A 15,102-nucleotide genomic window follows, 5' to 3' on the forward strand; every position below is an offset into this window, starting at 1 on the left:
GCAGCAATATCTTGCAGACATGTAATGGTCGACAATGGCACAATTGGTAGCCACAAGCTGGTGTCCCTTTTTTTGAGAGGAGCCTTGGAGGTTGCATCCTCCGAGAGCCACAAGGACTCCAGCATGGGATCTTCCCCTGGTGCTGGAGGCATTGGGCCTTCCACCGTTTCAGCCCTTGGCACGAGCAGCTCTGAAGTGGGTTACCCTTAAGACTGCGTTCCTTCTGGCCATTTCCTCCGCAAAGCGTGTCGGTGAGCTGCACGCCCTGTCAATCAGCGACACATGTCTGAGGTGGAATTCGGACGGCTCGGGAGTCACTCTGTGGCCGAACACAGCTTTTCTCCCTAAAGTGCTGTCCCGCGCTCACCTCAACCAGCCCATTCGGCTGGCATGGTTCAACCCTTCTTCCGTGGAGCCAGAGGTTCAGTCTGACCAGTTGTGCCCAGTGCGCGCCCTGGAAGCCTACATTGCAGCTACTGTAGGTTTTTCGGGGGTCTGATCAGCTCTTTCTTTGTTATGGTGGCCTTAACAGGGGTGATGCTGTCTCCAAGCAGCGCCTGTCCAACTGGATTGTCGATGTGATTGCCCATGCATATCGGGCAAGTAACCGTCTCATCCATCTGGTGTGCGGTGCCACTCTACCAGGAGTGTTGCTACGTCATGGGCTGCCCTGGAGGACATCTGTGCTGCGGCCTCATGGGCGCCGCCAGGCACTTTCTCCAGATTCTACAGGGTGAATGTAGCCACACCCCATCCATTGGCTGTGGTCCTTCGGCCAGAGTCCTCTGACCCTACACACTGAAGGGTGGTAAGCAGGATTCTTCGTGACTTTTCTGGTATAAGTCATTCAGCGCTCAAAGCACCGCCTCTGGCGGTCAGTAGGGATGAAATAGAACGAAGAGTTACGAATGTAACTATGGTTCTATGAATCCCGAATGACCGCCAGAGCTCTTTGTCACTCAGAACCCTTGTGTGCTCGCGAGAAGATTCTGTAGGAAAGTACCCTGGAGTGACACCGGAAGATATAAACTTCCTCTGGGTCATCCAGGGGTCACTGGTGACATTGTTGGTATACATACTCGCACTGCGCATGCGCGAAGGGGAATATTCAGTGCTTAAAGCACCACCTCTGGCGGTCATTCGGGATTCATAGAACCATAGTTACATTCGTAGCTCTTCATTTTATTCTTTAGAATCTATGTTTTTTTCTATTCATAATGTAGAGCGATCATTAAATGTCTATATACAGTTTGCTGCTTGGAAACCATTCAGCGTTCCCTCTTTTCATTGCTCCACATTCTCCCGTCTCCGTGGATTAGCTCAAACTCACTATTCACTGAAATAGACAGTTTCTTAAAAGCTGCTTTATTTTTTACACACACACACACACACACACACACACACACACACACACACACACACACACACACACACACACACACACACGCACACACACACACACACATGCACACACACTGACTGTGTTCATCATTGTGTGGTTTCTACACCACGTGTTCATTTCTCACCGTATTTGTTAGTCATTCATGAATTGCTCCACTGATGAAGTTACCAAGGACAGCTTTTCTTCTCCTTCAGGGAAAACCACAGGGAATCATCTACCTCCATCTACCTCTGAATGAATGAATAATTAATTTTTATTCAAACCCATGGATTCAAGATGTAAATCCTTGTTTTAATCAGAAATAAAATGGATTAAAAGTGACCAAAAATGGGTTTTTAAAAACCACAGAAAATGGTTAAAAGTTGCAAATTAGAGTGGGCAAAAACATACAGAAAAAGTGGTAAAAGGGTTCAAAGTGTCAATATTGGAACAAGTAGTTTAAACTGGCAAATAATGGGCATGACAAACTGAATGTGGTTAAATTGGCAAAAATAAGCATGAAATATGGTGAAAGAGGTTAAAAGTGACAATAATGGGTCAACATATGTGACATTAGGTGGAAAAGTGATGGAAAGGGTTTATATGTGCTGAAAATGTCTAGAAAGTTGAAAAAATGTGCTTAAAAAGTATTGAAATGTGATGTAGAAGTGTCAGAAATGGGAGTAATGTAGCAAAAATACATTAAAAGGAGCTTCTTGAAGGCATCTGGCAACCCCCTCCTAGTGTCTGATGACCCCAAATGGGCTTCTGCCCCCAAGGTTGAGAACCCCTGATCTAGATCACATGATGTCAGTAGTCCAGTGGTCAGGTTATAGACACCTCAGACTATATGTGTCAAACTCAAGGCCAAGGGCCAAATCTGGCCCTTTAGAGCATCCAATCCGGCCACAGGAGAAAGTAAAAATGACTGAAAACATGAATTATTGTGTAAATGACCAAATAATCCAGGTGTAGATATCTCAAATTCACCAATTTAATCAAGCTCAATATTTGCATTATTTTTAGAAAAGAAAGAACTCTCAATTTTTCCAAAAAAGCTTGCAATTTCTCACAAACAATTCCATACAATTCCTTAAATTTCTGAAGTGAACTGAACTGATATTGAAAACTAGGTCACAAGGATTTTCTGTCACTTTAAATAAACAGAAGGACTATTCTGTCACATCCAACAGTATTCAACAGCTGAAGCTTGGCAGGGAATGAAACACACGTGTGTTGTATTTTTATTTAGCTTATTGTGATTATGATTACTACCATTTTTATATCTATGTTGCTTGTGGCAGCCTGCTGTGTTTTCTCCCCCTCTGGTCTCCCTCCTCCCTCTACCTGATTGGCTGCAGCACACCTGATGGCACTCAGGGTGAGAGATTATTTAGGGTGGAGGAGCACAGCACAGCTGAGCACTGAGACACACACACTCCTGGGACGGAGACATCGGTATGTTTTTTAGTTGATTGGTTGGTTTGTTTGAGCCTCGTTTCTGTTAAAGTAGCAAAGTGTTAAGATTTTATTTTAGCTTGGTTGTAGTCGTCTGTAGTCCTTTTTTCTGGGTTTTCTTTCTTGGTCGATTAGTTTGTTTTGGCTGAGGTAGCTCAGGTGGTAGTGGGTCGTCTTCTGATCGAGAGGTTGGGGGTTCGATCCCAGTACCTGACTATGTGTCGAAGTGTCCTTGGGCAAGACACTGAACCTTAAGTTGCTCCCAGTGGTTGACTAGCGCCTTGCATGGCAGTCCTGTCCCACTGGTGTGTGAATGTGAGAGTGATTGGGTGAATGAGCTGTATGTAAAGCGCTTTGAGACTGCTTCAGTGTGGTGATAAACGCTATATAAAATCAAGTTCCATTTACCATCTTTAGCCAGGGTGGAGTTTGGTCCGATGGCCCATAGAGCGGTTACCCATGTCCTCCACCCCTCTTTTGATCTTTTGGCCAGGCGGCCTGCTGCCCTTTTAATTTTTGTTGATTTATGTTTTGATTAATAAAGGTTCTTTTACAATAAATCCTAGAAACTTAGAAGCCTTATCTTCCTGAAGTGATCGTAACAATCTTTATCATTCTCCTCACAGAAATCCCATTGTTCTTTGCTCTTGTTTCTTTCATTCTTAACTCACTTTAAATCTCCTTTTTGTACTCTGTTTTCTGGTCTTTTTTCTCTATATTTATGTTTTTACACCAACCCAACCCCACAAATTTCTCATTGTGTGAACTAAACCTGGCAATCAAACAGATTCTGGTTATAGTGGCAATTTAATTAATATTATGGAGAAAACAGCATTAAGACCAGGGAATATGGAATATCTCCCTTTTCTGTGATTGATTTTTGAAGTCTGGACCAAGGGCACAAACATTAATTTCCACATGGACGTGAACCTCGGCTGAAATTTTATTGACTGTGAGATGAAGGCCCTGCATTGTAATTTAAGTCGGTTGGAAGTTTGAAATGTTTTATTTATCCCATCATTCCAAAAGAAGTGAGTTCCAAGCAGCTCCTTTAAAACAACCAAAGCTTTATTGTTGCTGCAGAGCTTCCATTGGTTAGTAAATATTATAATATTCATATTATTAGTTGGTCCCATCAAGTGGCAAGTGCTGTTCTGTACTCTGTCCAGGAGTATGGGGTATGATGGAACCATGGAGACACTAAACATTTCAACCAGTTCTCCAGCAAAGCTCCAAACATGAGGTCTAACGCAGAGAGCAGTGGTTCCTTCTTCTATGGGACCAAATACAGAGCAGTTTGATCTCACGTGGTTTGCAGATTATAGGTGGAAAAATAATGAGCAATTTCCACATTATTGTTCCCTAGGTAACTGATATATAAAGTATGTAAAGCACTGACATGTGAATGCAATAAGTGACATATCTGTCCCTGCAGGATTTTCACTTGAATTTGTTGTTTTTTGTTGGGAGAAATTTGGGAAATAATTTGAGGGAAATTGCATTATTCCAGTTCTTTCAATCATTTGTGATTAAAAATGGCCGCCATCATGTGATAAGCATGAAAACACTGATATTGTGGAGTTTCATTGAGTTATTTTCTCTGTCAATCCTATTTTCTCCCAAGGACCACATTGAATGCTCTAAAGGCTGAATTTGGCCCTCGGACCTTGAGTTTGACACATGCAGTCTAAGGTGTCTTTATTACCTGACATGATGGTATTGATGGTGTCTGTGTGAGCTTCTCAGAAGCTTTGAACACGTGTTGTCAGTCTCTCTAACGTTCTTCTGGTTAGGAATGAACCAACCAACCAATTTAAAGGGGAAGCATTATGAAAATATCACTTTATAATAGTTTTCTATACAGTGAAATACTGTACATCCCTTTAGAGGGCCCGCATTCAGAGGGCCAAAGTTGAAGACTTTTTTTCTCCTCCCTTCCTTGTTATTCCACATTTTGGAAAAAGCCAGCTCCAAACGGGAGTTGGATTTTTCTCGCCTTGTGACGTCACATTGTGGAAACTCCTCCTCCTGACAGCCCTGGCTCCTCCTACCCTATAAGAATGTGAGCTCCTCCCTCTCAGGTAAAACTAATGCTGCGGTTTAATATAGATTATATAGGGCCCTATAAAATCCACGTTAATGGAATCAACCAATGAAAACGGTTAAACGTGGAACTGGACAGAAACGGGAGTGTGTGGATAACAAAAGAAAATTGCTTTTCATGCTTATATCTCCAGCAGACTGGACTATTGTAATGGTCTTCTGACAGGAATCCCCCAAAAGAGCATCAAACATCTACAGCTGGTTCAGAACGCTGCAGCTCAGGTCTTAACCAGAACAAAGAGGTCAGAACACATTAGTCCAGTTTTAAAGTCTTTACACTGGCTCCCAGTCAGCCTCAGAATAGACTTTAAAGTTCTGCTGCTGGTGTATAAATCTGTGAATGGGTTTGGTCCAGAATACATCAGTGAGATGTTAGTCAGGCATCAACCCAGCAGGTCTCTCAGATCTATGGACACAGGTCAGATAGTGGAGCCCAGAGCTCACAGTAAACATGGTGATGCTGCGTTTAGTTGTTATGCTGCAAAGAAGTGGAACAAACTGCAGCAGAGCTGAAGTCAGCATCACATGTGAACATTTTTAAATCAAAGTTAAAGGTACTTTTTTTCTCTACTGCGTGTGATTGAGAGAGAGATTTTTGGTCATATTGTTGATGTCATGTGTTTGTTGATGATTTTAATTGATTTTACTGATGATTTTAAATGTTCTTATTGATTTTAAACAGTTGAATGTTTTATCATGTGAAGCACATTGAGTTGCCTTGTGTATGAAATGCGCTATACAAATAAATTTGCATTGCCTGGCTATAGTGATAAACCTGTTTCATGAAGTCTGCGTCTACAGACACGCCCACTCATACATATGCACGAAGGCTCCCAAACAGCCTGTTTTTAGAAGTGTCATTAAAGTGCTAAAATTCCAGAAAACAGGCGAGTTTGGGAAAATAAACCTCAAATACTATGTTGTTGGGGTTCTTCGAACAAATCGAGATGTGTGGAAAAACAGCAAAATACTGGACCATTAAAACACCAACTAAACTATCACCAAATAACAAACTAACCAGTTGTAAGTTGTGTATTTCTCCCTGTTTTGTCTCTCTTTCTCTCCATAATGTGTAGGGTGTGTTCAGTCCATAGAGGATTATTTGTTGGTTTGTGTAACTTATTCTTTACTGTCTTCTTCTGTGGTGGTTTTTACCACAGAGTTGCTAGATTGTGTATTTAATCTGAAATTTTTGGGTGGTTCCCATACATTCACTCGATAATTACTCAGGAGGCTGAATTTATCATTTATCACTGTAAGCCTCCTGTTCAGAGCGCTTAGGTTTTGTTTGAACTTTATTAAAAGCATATAGTGATAGTGGCATAATTATTCTTACGGTGCCTTAAAAAAATAGTTTTGAGGAAATAAAAGGGAAGTTATTTATATATTATAGTTTTATAGAATCAACACAACAGTCTAAATGTCATTAAATCAGATTATTAATGGGGTGTTGTCTGTAAACAATCAGATGGAACAACTTATCTAAGGTCAAAGAGTCCTCTGGAGTTTGGGGACCAAAGTGTGTAAATGGATACTGATGTTCTAAACATCTCCTCTGACGGAGCAAAAGCCTGGAGAAAAAGAGAGAAGAAAGACGTATGAAGAAGCTTGGTCTTTTTCATCAACATCTCCCACTGATGTCAAAGGAACGTTTGATTGAAGGAAATAGAGTTGACTCTTCTGTGGCTTTGATTTTCAGTTCAATCAGAAGTTTACGCCACCGACGGTGAGAGAATCATCTAGAAGCGTTCCTGTGTGTGGTGTGGATGAAACGTTTGGTAAACTAAACACACATGACTGTCACATTTCAGAGTCGTGGATGAGTGCAGAGAGAGAATCAGGCAGGCGTGACGTTCATTGATCCAGTCCATGTTTATTGTAGAACGAACTAAAACTTAAATCTAAAAAGGCCCAAGGAAAACAGGGAGCAGGATACAAACACGTAGCAGGACACGACGAGGTAGACATTCACAGTGATCCAGTAAATCACTCTGTGTCCAAGCACTCAGCTAAACAGTCAGGGAGGTTTGATTGGGTACGAACACACTGACATCACTGGGGGGTGGAGTCACGAGCAAGAATACCTGCAACGGAAAGACAAGAGTTCCCATATGAAGCTATAATTATAATGGAAATTAAACAGAACCAACAAAGACTTACCACAAGTGTTAAAGACAACAAAACTAAACACAACCTGACACATGACACCGTCTTTACCCAAAGGACAAACATTTGGTTTCCTTTCTGTCACTACAAATGCCTCATAAATCACAATCAAGTGGCACTAAAAACTTTGATTACATTTCACACACGCACACAGTTTGTGGTTATGAGGAGTGACACGGCAACGAGAAATCACACACGGTCACACATGAACAGCCTGGACTCATGAAACTTTAATATCTGAGTCAAAAATGGCAGAAAACATGTTGGAGTTAATTATCATTTCAATGCACGCATAATGTGGTGTGTGTAGAATTTCTTTAAAGGCTTACTGAGAGGTTTAAAACAGCACACACAAACTCTACTACTATCACATGTGGAGTACGTGTAGTCATTTTAGGTTTACTAGTGCGTGAGTACACTTGAGAAGTAAAAGTGTCACTGCTACTGCTAGTTAACATCACATGCTAATAAGGAGGTGGAGAAAATATTATATATTTTGAAAATATTCCAACTTATCAGGAGCTGGATTTAGTTTTAACCCCTCCTACTTCATTTACATTAGGGCTACTAGTACTACTAGACTCAAGAGAATCGTTTGGCTTTACTGGTGGTACTGAAACAATATTTTAGTTTTACTAGTAAAGGTTGTAGGCGCACTAGTGTCGACAGTGTTACGTTACTAGTAGTACTAGTAAAAACTCAAAGCTTCACTACTAGTATAGTCAAAGTCTCACTAGTATTACTAGTAAACTGTTTCAGTCTAATAGTTGTACTGGTGACACTTTTAGTAACGCACTAGTGAGTCTAACTGAGTAAATAAACTCCAAAGATGATACTAGTAGAGCTTAACTACTGTTAATATCACCTTTATCATATTTCTGTTCAAACAGCTTTTTATTCTAAGCTCATCATGCAAACGTTCACTTTCTATATTTAGCTCATTATGCTCACTTTCACTGGTCATATTTAGCTCATTATGTGAACTTTTACTTTCCATACTTTGCTCATTATGCTAACTTTCATTTTCTACTTTTAGCTCATTATGGTAACTTTCATTTTCTACTTTTAGCTCATTATGGTAACTTTCATTTTCTACTTTTAGCTCATTATGGTAACTTTTACTTCCATACTTAACTGATTATGCTAACTTTTGCGTTTCATACTTAGCTCATTATGCTATTTTTCATTTTCTATTTTTAGCTCATTATGCTAACTTTTACTTTCCATACTTGGCTCATTATGCTAACTTTCATTTTCTTTTGTTTATCTTATTATGCTAACTTTTACCTTCCGTACTTAGCTGATTATGCTAACTTTCCCTTTCCATACTAAGCTCATTGTTAACTTTTACTTTCCATAATTAGCTAATTATGCTAACTTTCACTTTCGATAGGTAGCTCATTATGCTAACTTTCATAATCCTCGTTATTAGCTACGGCTGAGCTCATGCAATTGTGATCTTCGAGACTACACTTTACTAGTGAAGCAAAAGGTGTCACTAGTTAGCATCATATGCTAATAAAGGGGCGGGGAAAGTAAATTCAGGCTTGCCATTGGCTTTAGAAAGAATTCCAACCAATCAGAGAGCTGGATTTGGTTCAAATCTCTCCTATTTTATTTGCATCTCAAGCACTACTAATGAATCTTTTGGCTTTACTTATACTAATCAATGATGTAAATTTAAAATTAAAGAAACTAAAGTGAAATAGAACAGCTATTAACAACCATTGTTGGGGGTTGTACTAATGTGAAATAATGCTAATAATTTTATCGTTTACTCCTTGCGTCCACACGAGAACGAGGATTTGGAAGCTGAATACGATAAGTTTTAAAAACAGGTTCCAGAGTGAGAAAGTCTGAGAACGCCACCCACTGGTGCACCGTGCAGACGGCATATACGCATATTCTGCAAACGATGACGCCATAGCATTGGCGACCCCCCACAACAACAGTAACCATGGCAACAAAGCTCTACCATGTCGTCAGTCCACAAGTAAATTTCCTTTCATGTATTTGTCTCCATCTTGTTCCTCTTTTCTTTTATATGTCCTGTTTTTTAGTCACACGAGTTTAATGTCCATCCTCGGGTTTCTTCTTCTTCTTCTTCTTCTTCTTCTTCTTCTTCTTCTTCTTCTTCATTTTCATTTTCATTTTCATTTTCATTTTCATTTTCATTTTCTTTTTCTTTTTCTTTTTCTTTTTCTTCTTTTTTTTTTTCTTTTTCTTTTTTTTCTTTTTCTTCTTTTTTTTCTTTTTTTTTCTTTTTCTTTCTTTTTCTTTTTTTTTTCTTTTTTCTTTTTTTCTTCTTTTTCTTCTTTTTTTTTTCTTCTTTTTTTTTCTTCTTTTTCTTTTTCTTTTTCTTCCTCCTTCTATATTTACTGCCCTCCACTGGTCTGTAGTGTAATGACTAGATCCTCCGTACGTTCCAGTGTCCTGCAGGAACTGTAGCACAGCCTTAAAAATCATCTGGTGGTTCTCTTCATCACCAAATAAAGAACAAATAGAACAAACGTCCACTCCTAATCCAGACATGTTTGTAAATAGATACTGTCTTTCTCTCGTCGTCTTCTTCCCTGTTTCGGTGTATTTCTGTGGTGGTTTTACAGCGCCACATAGAGGCCCCGAATGTTTACTACAGTGTTTTCCATCTTTCTGTGTGGACGCACACATAATTACCCGTTTTAGGGGAAAGCGTTTTCGTTTGTCTCCGTGTGGATGGGGCCGTTATTGGAAAGCTTAGAATTCACACTTTCAGAATCTGTAAATAACTCAAAACACACCTTGGTTGACGTCCATGGTTTTCATATGGCACGTCACATATCGTACATCACTATTATTTTACTTTTCATATGTAATGATAACATTATATATGATGTTTAACATTTTGCTGAGCACCACTGCCATCCCAGTAGAGAAGACACATTAAGATAATGGAACTCAATTATTCCCCAACTCACATAATACTAAATCTAATCTCCACAAACCACAATCTTTGGTGTCACATAAAAGAGTCTTAAATTGTAACTTGGACAAACTGATGTTTGCATTTATCACTAAATAAAAAATCTCTGAAACTTAGAAATCTCCTAATTGACTTTTGTTGCATACATTTATTATTATTGGTTTCATTATTATTTGATTAAAACAAATTCAATCCCAAACTTCGTTTAAAACCTTTGTGATCAAAGCTGTTTAATTGTGTGTTCAGAACTTTAACATTTAAACTTGGTCTTTTCTATAAACAATAGATAAAATAATGGGTGTAAAATGAGGTTGTAAATAGTCGTAGTGAAGCTTCGTCTCTGAACTATTAAAACTCAGTCAGTTTTTGTTCACAGAGCTAAAGCAAACGATTTACTCTGAAAATGTGATCACTTTACTAAAGCAGTGGTTATATTGGGGATTGAACAGTTGATTGAGGTTCAATGGCCTGGTTTTTATTCCTGGTGTGAAATAAATGAATGACAAAAAGTAGAAAAAGAAGGAGAAAAGCATATGCATTATCAACAGTTGGTTGTTATTTCATCTGTTTGTGTTTTTATTTTAAATAGAACAGCTTAAGAAATCTACCTAATGGGACAAAATAAACCTTTTGTTACTGTTGCCACATTTTTAGAATTTATAGTTACTTAGCGACTTGTTTCCTGTGAAATAAAGTATGTTCAAATGTGACTCAAACAGATCAAAGCTCATTGAAACGCTCTGACCTTGTTGTTGTTTCCTTGAGTGAGAAATTGTGCATTTTCCAGTTTCTTTGTTGCTTTCAAGGACATTCAGTAAATGTTTGGATTCGTCGTGAAGCACTTGTGTTCAGCGGAGACTTTTGTCTTTTTGTTTCCTTTGCCTTTTCATGCTGCTGCTGCTGCTGCTGATGATGGTGATGATGATGATGACGACGGCTCAGTCAGGTGAAGGTTATCATTTCTGCCTCATTGTAAACGTAAAGCTCTCTGTGTGGCATTTGCATGTTCTCACACACCTCAATAAACTACTCTGATATATTTAAATTCATTTTAAATACAAAGAAAACTTTTATATGGTCATTAATATATTCATTAAACCAAACCACTTCATGTATTGACATTCCCTGCATTCAAAACGAACCCATGTTGATAAAAGCTGAAGCATATGACATACTTCACTTGTTGGATGAAAAACCCAGTTCTATCAAAGTCTGTATTATCGTCCACTCACTAGAGCAAGCGAACATTAATACTGACAGTATTATTGTTTTATTCATCATTTCTACTGCCCTTCATTATTTCTATGTAGATGTAGGGATAAAATAACCAATATTGTCTGAGTGTGATATCAATATTTCAGGAGTTAATGATTAGAACATTCATTCAAACCGTCACAATGATTTAGAATCAACTGTAAAGGCTCTGAAGCTATGGAGGCAATTACTGTCCAATAGAATGATTTCAAATGTTCACTAAATTATTCATTTCTAATGTAAACTTTTATTATTCTAAAGTTGTGTACATTCTGTTCAATGAAAGCTTTTCTGAAAGAATAAAAAATATAATGCAATTAAATCAATGTTTCTGATGTAAATGTTTGTTAATATTGTTAAAATACATCCTGTTTTCAGTTAAGAACACAATAAATGTCGTATTTTTAAGAGCAAGCTGTAGACGATAAAATAAAAGGCTCCGATTGACAATAGAAAATGTTTTATTGTTGAATTGTCACACAAAAGGAAAATTAGGCTAATATACTTATATGTTGATGGATTTACTAATTTTGTTTAATTTATGAGTTTCCTCACCAGGACCATGTTATTTGTTCCGTTAGTTCCATACATTTGTCAGGATTATTTGCATTGCCTTCCCCAGTAGTCAAAAACTTTCATTACAGTTTAACCAAATTCATTTGAAAAAATACAATTGTTAATATAATGTTTATAATGTACAAATACAGTGACTGTAAAAATGATATATTTACCTCCAGTGTGTAGTTTGTTTTTAGTGAAATGGTCCCAAACTTTTCAGACTTTAGGATGGTTCTTTTTCTGTTGCGCAATTCTTCTTCACAATGTTAAATTGTCAAGTGACACTGCCCCCAGCAGTTCATGTATGGTACTGCAACAAAAATTAAACAGATTTTATCATGAATTTACAAAATTAAACGACGCTTCACACATTTTTCAGCATTATCAATTATGTTGCTAATCATTTTTTTTTTATTATTATTATTGTATATGTTACACACATTGTGGTTGGTGTGAAGTTCCAGACGGTCTATATTTAATTCTGTTTTTGTTTTGCCCCCCAGCGCCCCAAATGTTAGCTCTGTTAGTTCTGTTATCTCTTTTAGCTCTGTTACTGTTAGCTCTGTTATGTCTTTTAGTGTTACCTCATTTAGCTCTGTTACTGTTAGCTCAGTTAGCTCCGTCACTAACTGCTAGCTTAGTTAGTTCTGTTTGCTTTGTTAGCGTTAGCTCTGTTATTGTTTGCTCAATTACCTCAGTTAGCTCTGTTACTAACTGCTAGCTTTGTTAGTTCTGTTTGCTTTGTTAGCGTTAGCTCTGTTATTGTTTGCTCAATTACCTCAGTTAGCTCTGTTACTAACTGCTAGCTTTGTTAGTTCTGTTTGCTTTGTTAGCGTTAGCTCTGTTATTGTTTGCTCAATTACCTCAGTTAGCTCTGTTACTAACTGCTAGCTTTGTTAGTTCTGTTTGCTTTGTTAGCGTTAGCTCTGTTGGGTCTGTTAGCGTTAGGTCTGTTAGCTTTGTTCAGTGACTCATTTTCATTTTCTCACAGTGTCCCTCAGGTCAGAGTGAAATGTCAACGTGTTCAGATTTATGAGCTGAGTTTCTAGTCAAAGTGCTGAGTCATCACTTTCACTAGGTCCTTCATCTTTTCTCTGAGTTTGTATAACTACTGTCAATCATTCCCAGGATACCTGACGGCTGTCGTCACACATACAGACTTCATTATTTACACTTTATGATTTTCTATGTGTGTGACGCAGCTTTAGTGTCTGTGTCTATATATATATATATATATATATATATATATATATATACATATATAAGTCCTCACTCTTTCATCTGCTCACAGCATGTGGGGGATATGTTGGTTTAATACACATCAATGATAAATAATGTTCCACTTCTTGACTGAAAACCATTTCTAAACGAGCAGTTTGACCTGCACATAGAGCTGATGTTGACCATGACCATGCAATCACAGCAACATGCAGAGATGTCTAAATAAAGTAAATTGGATGTTTGAGGGTTTTCTCCAGTCTTTCCATATTTCTTTGGAAAGTGTTAGTTTGTAACTCAGATGAAAAGATGTTGTTTAAGATGTGATTAACTGTATTTTTTTAACACATATTCCTGATTCTATCCTTCTTTTTTTTTTTTTTTTACTCTGTTCTGTTTGATTAAAGGATGAAGAAATGTCACAAGTGGAAACATTTCCTCTCATTCCAGTGTTTTTCTCTGTGAAAATTAAGCTTCTGACCTTTACGGTGAAAAACTGACGAGACGAGCAGTAAGTCTTCATCTTTAATGCTCGTCTGACACTTCAATATACACATCACAGGTTTCCATGTGAACGATATTAAATGTCCATTCCTGTTTGAATCCTCCAAAATAAAACCCTCACATGCACACCAATCTAAACAGTAATGCTGATAAATTTCATCACATCTTTTGTGTCTAATCTTTGTGGTTGCAACACCGCAAAAACCTTCATTTTCATGTTAATAAATAACTAAGAGTTCATACATTTAATTCATTTGTAGAAACAAATTTCTGTGGAATCATGTGAAGAACACAAAATAAGAGCTGAGTGTTGGTAGCTGCTCATTGGATGCTTTTTACTGCAATAAAAGTCTCCAGTACTCTACAGTTAGAAATGGCGTACATGTTTATTTCTATATCTGTTTTCAACAATCATTTAACATTTTTTGTTTAAAAAGTCTCTGTAATGACAAGCATGAGGAAGGTTGTGGGTTCTTTACTGTGCGGAAGGAAGCTGCACAAACACTGGGAGAACATGCCAACCCGTATCAAACCAAACCCCACCATAAAGACCAATCATTTGACTATATTAATAATATATATGAAGATTTTCTATCAAATCAAAGACGTTGAAAAATCAGTGCAAACTGAAGAATAGGCAGAAAAAGTTTTAATATTTTATTCATAAAATTTTGCACTTTACAGAGGTGTATGGTAACGAAGTAAATATACTTCTTTACAATACTTAAAGGTGCAGTCCGCAACTCTCAGGTCCCTCTCTCCCCCTCCCTCCCCACTGCTCTCTTGCTGCCTCCAAACCTTCCAAAGTCCCTCTCTCAGAGGAGCTAACAAGCTAAAGTTAGTCCGACAGCAACATCGCAGTAATTTAACATGCACTGTTAAAAGCATATTACTGCAGCGCTTCTCTCTCAATGTGCACACGCCTCAGCAGCAGCAGCAACATATATCTGGAGCCACAAGCAGGAATACCTGAAACACAAAGACAAGAGTTAAACACAGGAGGCCAGACTCAAACAGAATAAACAAAGACACAGAATAACTGAAAGAGGACAAGGGCTAAATAACAACTAAACTAAACAGAACCTGACACTTTCACTTTTACTAAAGTCATTTTTAGTTTTTGTATTTGTACTTGTACTTAGTTTGGCACTTGATAACTAATGTAATGTTTATGAACGTTGATAAATTCTTACCAAATACCTCAGCAAATGTCAGTGATCAAAGTGTCATTAATCCAACTAAAAGCTCCACTGAAACATCCATAATCTAAAAGAACAGAGATCCAATTTCAGGCGCGTGCGCGGCTTTGGTGGTAGTGCACGTTACCATCAGGTGATCATGTCCATGTGTGATTCCTGTGGAGAGGTTAATAGCAGTAGATTAAATCACAGCCGCCGCTCCTGCGCCTTTACGCACCGTCCCATTGGAGACGCGCTCAGACGCTCCTCAGATAGAGCCACGCGCACAGAGGAGGAGGGGGCGGACCTCATGGAAATCA

Source organism: Gouania willdenowi, chromosome 20, assembly GCF_900634775.1.
Source record: "Gouania willdenowi chromosome 20, fGouWil2.1, whole genome shotgun sequence".
NCBI classification, from domain to species: domain Eukaryota; kingdom Metazoa; phylum Chordata; class Actinopteri; order Blenniiformes; family Gobiesocidae; genus Gouania; species Gouania willdenowi.